Here is an 8783-nt window from a genome sequence, read left to right on the forward strand (position 1 = left end):
AATAAACTGTCCAAGTATCGTGTAATTATTATTATTATTGAGCACGATTTCTACTGAAGTCGTACGGCCCGATCCAGAGTTTCGTGTACATTGCCGAGGGACGTGCGGCATGATCCATAGATGCATCTATCCAGCCGAGGCGTTCGGCCCGCTCCACAAGAAAGAAAGACATTTTTTTTATGTACCTCCGGAATGAGAGTATATTTATTATAAGATAAATTCGGGAGTAAGAACAATTTCTCTTAATAATTAATTAATTTAAACAGAAAATCAAGTATATGAGATTTTTATCCTTTAATATTTTTATCTAACAATTCACAATATATGTATATATCAAATAATATTAATATATATATATATATATCAAATAATATTAATTAATCAAAGAATACAATTTACACAAGTAATTCATGCTTTGAGTCCTAAACTACCCGAACTTTAGCATTAATAGTAGCTACGCACAGACTCTCATCATCTCGTGCGTACGTAGACCCCACAATTAGCAACAATTATTATTTTAATTACCTATGGGGTAATTTTTTCCTCACAAGATTAGACAAGAGACTTACCTCGTCTTGCTCTAATTTAATCCACAAGAAGGCCTTTTTCTCGATTATCCAACTCTGAATGGCTTGAATCTAGCCAAAATAATTCGATACAATTACTAAAAAATTATAGGAATCAATTCCATAAGAAAATATTACGTTTTTAATAAAATCCCGAAACTAATTAAAAATTTGTCTGTGGGGCCCATATTTCGGAATACGACGAAAGTTACGAAATCCGATAACCCATTCAATTACGAGTCCAACCATACCAGTTTTACTCAAATCCGACTCCGAATCAATGCCGAAATCTTAAAAATTCGTTTCTATAAAATTTCTAAAACCTTCCCAAATTTCAAGCTGAAAACACTAATTAAATGGTAAAAATAATGATATATTTATGTAAATTGACCAAATTCAAGTTAGAATCACTTACCCCAATGTCTTTTCCTTGCAAATCTATCAAAAGTCGCCTCTGCTCAAGCTCAAGTTCGTCAAAAATGGCAAATGGGACGAATGCCCTCTTTTATAAATCTGCCTAGGCACCCTTCGGAATTGGGCCTCGATCGTGGCCCTCGAGCCTGGGCTTCGGTCATGGCCTCGAGCCTCGGACTCAGTCATGGCCTCGAGCCTTGGACTCGGTCATGGCATCGAGCCTGTGCCTTTGATTGTGACCCTCGATCTTGGGTCTTGATCCTGGCCCTCGAGCCTTGCCTTCGATTATGGCCCTCGAGCTGGACCTTCGATCGTGGCTTCGATCATAAGCTCGAGCCTGAGCCTCTCAACACTAGGCTCGATACCTAGGCTCGATATCTGGGCTCGATCACAGCCCAGAATATACAACAGAAGAGGGAAAATTGCAGCAGCTTTTTAAGTCCAACTTTTGAACCGTTAACCATCCGAAACTCACCCGAGGTCCTCGGGACCTCAACCAAATATACCAACAAGTCCTAAAAAATAATATTAACTTATTTAAAACCTCAAATCACATAAAACGATGCTAAAATCAAGAATTATGCTCTAATTCAAGCTTAATGAAACTTAAAATTTCCAACTTCTACATTCAATGTCGAAACCTATCAAATCAAGTCCGATTGACCTCAAATTTTGTACACAAGTCATAAATGACATAACAGAGCTATGAAAACTTTCGGAACTGTATTCCGAATCCGGTATCAAAAGGTCAACTCCCCAGTCAAACTTCCAAACTTAATTTCTTGTTTTAGCCATTTGAAGCTTAATTTCACTACGGACTTTTAAATAATATTCCGATCACGCTCCTAAGTCCAAAATCACCATACGGAGCTGTTGGAATCATAAAAATTCTGTTCTAGGGTCCTTTGCTCATAATTCGACATCCCCTCACTATTTGAACTTAAACTTTTAATTTTTCATCAAAATTCCATATCTCGGGCTAGGGACCTCGGAATTTGATTCCGGGCATACTCCCAAGTCCCAAATCACGATATGGACCTACCAGAACTGGCAAAACACTGATCCGAGTCCGTTTTCTCAAAATATTGACCAAATTCAACTCATTTGAGTTTTAAAGCTCTAATTCACATTTTAATCCATTTTTCACATAAAAACTTTCCAAAAAATTTTACGGACTGTGGATGCAAGTCGAGGAATGATAAATAGTGCTTTTCAAGGTCTTAAAATACAGAATTAATTATTAAATTTAAAGATGACGGGTTATCCCATTCTCCACCTCTTAAACAAATGTTCGTGCTCGAACGGGTTTAGAATAATACCTGGAGTGCCAAATAAGTGTGGATATTTGCTCTGCATGTTTTCCTCAGCCTCCCAAGTCGCTTCCTCGACTGGTTGGCCCCTCCACTAGACTTTTACTGCAGAAATACTCTTGGAACTCAACTGGCGAACCTGTTTATCAACAATGGCAACTGGCTCCTCTTCATAACCCAAGCTATTATCTAGCTGAGTTGTGCTGAAGTCTAACATATGTGATAGGTCGGCATGATACTTCCGGAGCATGGATACACGGAAAATCGGATGAAATCCCGATAGGCTGGGAGGCAATGCAAGCTCATAAGCAACCTCTCCAACTCGTCTCAACACCTCAAATGGGCCCATAAACTTGGGCTCAACTTGCCCTTCTTCCCGAATCTCATGATTCCCTTCATCGATGAAACTTTCAAGAGAAATTTTTCACCCATCATAAATGATAAATCACGCGCTTTCTGATCTGTGTATCTCTTCTGTCTAGACTGTGCTGTACGAAGTTGCTCCTGAATCAATTTTACCTTTTCCAAGGCATCTTTCACCAAATCGGTACCATATAATTTAGCCTCACTGGGCTCAAACCATCCGATGGGCGAACGGCATCGCCAACCATATAATGCCTCAAATGGAACCATCTCGATGCTGGATTGGTAACTGTTATTATAAGCGAACTCGGCCAAAGGCAAGAAATGATCCCACTGACCTCCAAAGTCAACCACACATGCCCTTAGCATATCCCCCAAAATCTGAATTATCCGCTCTGACTGCCCATCAGTCTACGGATGAAAGGCTGTGCTAAGCTCTACACGGGTCCACAACCCACTCTATACTGCTCTCCAGAAATGTGAAGTAAACTGAGGACCTCTATCTGATATGATAGAAATTGGCACACCGTGCAACCGAACTATCTCCTGAATATAAATCTAGGCCAACCTCTCTGAAGTATACGTAGTCACAACAGGAATAAAATGTGCCGGATTGGTCAGCCTGTCAACAATGACCCAAACTGCATCAAACTTCCGCAAGGTCCGCGGCAACCCAACTACAAAGTCCATAGTGATGCGTTCCCATTTCCACTCTGGTATAATCATCTGCTGAAGTAGGCCACCTTGCCTCTAGTGCTCATATTTAACTTGCTGGCAATGTAGGCACCTAGCTACATACTCAACTATGTCCTTTTTCATTCGTCGCCACCAATAATGTTGCCTCAAGTCACGATACATCTTCGTAGCACCTGGATGAATGGAATACTGAGAACTTTGTGCTTCGTCTAGGATATGTTTCCTCAGTCCATCCACATTAGGAACACATAGACGATCCTGGAGTCGCAGAACACCATCCGCTCCAATAGTAACTTACTTGGCACCACCCTGTAGTACCATTTCTCGAAGAACCATTAAGAGTGGATCATCATACTGGCGAGCCTTGATATGCTCAAATAGTGAAGACTGAGCTACAACACATGCAAGAACGTTGGGATCTGAAATATCCAGCCGCACAAGTCTGTTGGCCAAGGACTGAATATCTGAAGCCAATGGCCTTTCCTCTGCTGAAATGAAAGCCAAACTACCCATACTCTCTGCCTTTCTACTCAAGGCGTCTGCAACCACATTTGCCTTGCCCGGATGATATAGGATAGTAATACGGTAATCTTTCAGTAACTCAAGCCATCTGCGTTGTCTCAAATTTAGGTCCCTCTGCTTGAACAAATGCTGCAAGCTACGATGATCAGTGTAAACTTCACAAGACACCCCATAAAGATAATGCCTCCAAATCTTTAGAGCGTGAACAATCGCAGCTAACTCCAAATCATGTACTGGATAATTCTTCTCGTGGGACTTTAGCTGATGTGAAGCATATGCAATAACTCGCCATTCCTGCATCAATACACAACCCAAGCCAACGCGTGAAGCATCGCAATAGACTGTATACATTCCCGAACCGGAAGGCAGTACTAACACTGGTGTTGTAGTCAATGCAGTCTTGAGCTTCTGAAAGCTCACTTCACAATCCTCGGACCATCAGAACGGAGCACCCTTCTGGGTTAATTTGGTCAAAGGTGCTGCAATAGATGAAAAATCTTCCACGAACCGACGATAATAACCTGCTAAACCCAGAAAATTCCTAATCTCAGTCACCGAAGTAGGACGATGCCAATTCTGAACTGCCTCAAACTTTTTGGGATCAACTTTAATACCATCACCCGATACAATATGCCCCAAAAATGCTACAAACTCTAGCCAAAACTCACATTTAGAGAACTTAGCATATAGTTTTTGTTCCCATAATGTGTGAAGCACAACTCTCATATGCTGCTCATGCTCCTCCTTACTGCGCGATTAGATCAAAATGTCATCAATGAAGACAATGACAAACGAATCAATATATGGCCTGAATACCCTGTTCATCAAATCCATAAATGTTGCCCGGGCGTTAGTTTAACCGAAAGACATCACCAGAAACTCATAATGACCATATCTAGTCCGAAAAGCAGTCTTCAGAACATCCGAATACCGAATTTTCAGCTGATGGTACCCCAACCTCAAGTCGATCTTAGAGAACATCCTAGCACCTTGTAACTGGTTAAATAGATCATCAATACGCGGCAACGGGTACTTGTTCTTAATAGTGACTTTGTTCAGTTGACGATAATCAATACACATCCGCATTGTTCCATCCTTCTTCTTCACAAATAATACCAGTGCACCCCAAGGCGATACACTCGGTCTAACAAACCCTTTGGCTAGTAACTCCTCAAGTTGTTCTTTCAATTCTTTCGGAGCCATGCGATACGGTGGGATAGATATAGGATAGGTATCTGGAAACAAGTCAATACAAAAATCAATATCACGATCAGGTGGCATGCCTGGAAGATCTGAAGGAAATACATCGGAGAACTCCCGAACTACAGGCACTGAATCAATAGCCGAGGTCTCTACCGTAGTATTTCGAACATAGGCTAGATAAGCCAAACAACCCTTCTCAACCATGTGTTAGGCCTTCATAAAAGAAATAACTCGATTAAATGAACTAACAGGCGAACCCTTCCACTCCAGCCTAGGTAATGCTGGAATAGCCAAAGTAACAGTCTTGGCATGACAATCTAGAATAGCATGATATGGAGATAACCAGTCCATACCCAAAATAATTTCAAAATCGATCATCTCAAGCAACAGGAGATCTGCTTTAGTTTCATAATCACAGAATGTAATAATACAGGACCGGTAGATACGATTCACAACAACAAAATCGCCCACAGGAATGGACACATAAACAAGAGTACTCAAGGACTCACGAGAAACACCTAGGAAAGGAGAAAATAGAAATGACACATATGAATACGTAGATCCTGGATCAAATAATACTGAGGCATCTTTGCCGCAAACAGAAATAATACTTGTAATAACAGCATCTGAGGCCTCTGCATCTGGTCTGGCCGGAAAAGCATAGAACGGAGCTGGAGTGCCAACTAACTGGCCTCCGCCTGGCTGACCTCCACCTCTAAGACGACCTCTACCCACCTGTCCTCAACCTCTTGGTGGTCGGACTACTGGTGGAGTGCGCCTCTTTCATACCATGCCCATACATAGCCCTCTTGCAGCACGCTTCCATTTCGAAGTAGTGCAGTGTCGCATACACTTGCACCTTTAGGCCAACGGACCCTTGCTTGCATGGCTGAACCAAAGCCATGCTCACAAGTCGACACATGATGCCCCTATGACAGGTGCGTCAAGTATCCAATCGGCGTGGAGGTCTCTTTCCAACACTCGGCAGCCCGCGGGGCTGGCCGTTCCACAATAGCAGCCTCCACTGCCCTTTTGATGCCCAACGCAGGCCCTAAGGCGTTGCGCAGCCCATACGAGTTCCCAAACTCGTATGGATACCTTTGACACTCCCTTGAGTCATCTAGGCAGGCCCTTGGGGTTCACCCCCAAGGCAGCTCGTTCTATACGGCTCGGTGGCAGCACGTATGGGGGAAGCAGGTCGGAGCTTTCAGTACCTATACCCCCCTTATATATGCTTAAAATTAAAAAGCCCAAGTTGCCCGAGTAGACTGCTCTACGTCAGACCATCAGAAGGCTCCTTTCTTACCAGTTCTTGACCGAAATTACAACCCCAAATTCTGAGTTGTAACATCGGACTTGTACTATGGTCTGTTTATGTACAATAAGAATGCAATGGAGCAGTTGGAAAGGTTTGGCAAGGCTTTTGAGGATTTGAAAAAGGAGTTATTATCATAAAGGGATCATATCAGTGGAGATTACTGAGCAACCAACAAGCAGCAGAACCTCTTGACCCAACTTCCTACCATAATTTTGACTTGGTACGTAGTTTAAGAAAAAAAAAAGATTTTTGAAACTGATGGTATTAAAAGTTTAAGGGATAAAAGCTTTGCGGGGCCATAACATTTGTGTGGTTATAAAAGCTTCTCATTAAGGGTAAAATGAAGAGTTTAAAGTTGAATTATTTGCAATTATACAAATGTGTCATTCTTTTTGGAACAGACTAATAAGAAAAATATGTCATTTAAATTGAAAGCAAGGGAGTAATTAAAGAGAAACAAAAAAAAAAAAAAAAAATATATATATAAAAAAAATAAAAATATATATATATATATATATATATTTGAAAAGGTGCATAAATAGAGCCTACTATTGGACTATTGGACTGAAGAGCGAAGATTCAAGGACTACTTCACAGGAATGAAAATCACGAACAACATATGATATAATATAAATATATATAATGTGTAAGTTGTATGTATTTTGGTATGGAATTGGTATTCACTATTGTTTTTCGATTGAATACATGTGTTGCACCTTAAGCTTGCCCAATTTCTTCATTTGACACCTAAACTAAGAACTGTAACTATTGAACTTGCGAATACCAAATATTTTTAAGAAACATAAATCAAATACCATAACAAATACTAAATTTTTTTAGTGTTGGTTCAATAATTAGGTATATACCAAATTATGCACACCTTTAAAAATGACAACGCGGTTTGTATACACAAAAATGATTTAATTAAAAGTTTTAGATGGAGTAGCTGCCAAAAGTTATTGTTTAGGAGTCAAAATTGAATATTTTTAGCGGTAACATGACGATTACATGTGAAAGGAGCCCAGACCACAGCAGGACCTAATTTATTTGAAGTACACAGCATGAATCATACTTTATTTTTGATAGATATGACCTATATGTTTTTCAATGTAACTTAAGTGCCATATATGGCAACAGAATAACCCAAAACTAAAATCACCCCAGTAAACATAAATTATATCCCAAAACTTCTGGAGTAGGGCTTCCTGATCTTGAGGTAGTAGACGCATGGGAACAACATAAACAGACAAATGCTCGTAAATGCGCCTATAAATGTCATAATATATTCGAAAAAGGGAACGACTAATGCAATAATAACTGTGCTAATGATCAAAATAATTCTGACGAAGTAGCTCATAGTTTGAGTCTTGCAGCAAGGAATTGTATCTTCAGTTGTCGTTGCGATTAGTGTGATAATAAGAGTGTAATTGGTTATTGGACTAATTAGTGTCGTGTATATTACAATCATCGAACTCACTTTTTCGGTGAGGAGATCTAGGATTACTTCAACATTAAATTTTAATCGTGCATCAATTACCCCATTGTTGTCATTGATCCATAAGCGATGATGCTTAGTAAAAAGCACAAAAGTAGAACATGTTGAAAATAAAAAGAAAAGGGGATTGGGGAAAGCTATTAAATTAAAGCCGAATAAATTATCTTTATGTGTATTGAGACAAGAGCGGTTCAACAAAACTGGTGGCTTAGCGTCAAACCTTAATAAGAGGTCTTAAGTAAATTTAATAAATTAAGCGTCTGTGTGCGCCGCACGTGCATCTTGTGCGTCACTCGTGCATCCCATGTCAATAAATAAATAACTATTTTATAAAAATCACATATATTTGTTATAACATGAGCAATACTAAAAAGTAGAAGGAATAGAGTTCCGGCATTTCAAATCATAACAAACTTAAAGTGTAGTCAATTGTTTCTTCTTGAGGTTTTGTAAAGTGTTTGTATTATCAAGTCATTTGTGATCGGTTTCACCGTAATGTAGGGATAAAACTAACTTAAAATCAATGTTTATACTAATTCAATGACTATAGAATTTAACTTATACTATGTGTTGAGGGGTCTATATAGAAATAAGGGAGTCAATTATTTTCTATGTACTTCAGTTATTTCCACTGAGCATGTCTTAAGATCACTTCCAATCCAAAGTCTTAAGATGAACACATTATTCGTTGATGTTTTGTCCGTCAAAGAATACCCAAAGAGTGATTTTCTTCGAGTTTTACCCACTCATTTTGATATACTTTGCCCTCATCCTATGTTTGGACCAGACAGTGGTAAAGATAGTCGGAAAGATTTAGCCTTTGTATTTGATATAGTCCGTACAGGTGAAGGCGAATCAAGAAAGGCAAGGGTTAATAAGTTGCTTAATATATTTGA

At 39.6% G+C, this 8783-nt stretch overlaps 1 protein-coding gene across 1 annotated transcript in view; it reads right to left on the minus strand.

Annotated features, from left to right (window-relative positions):
• The window catches only part of LOC138891855 (uncharacterized), an 80280-nt gene that overhangs the window by 4690 nt on the left and 66807 nt on the right, over nucleotides 1–8783 (minus strand). The gene's annotated exons all lie outside the window — the stretch shown is intronic.

The sequence above is a fragment of the Nicotiana tomentosiformis genome, chromosome 5 (genome assembly GCF_000390325.3).
Source record: "Nicotiana tomentosiformis chromosome 5, ASM39032v3, whole genome shotgun sequence".
Lineage (NCBI taxonomy): Eukaryota > Viridiplantae > Streptophyta > Magnoliopsida > Solanales > Solanaceae > Nicotiana > Nicotiana tomentosiformis.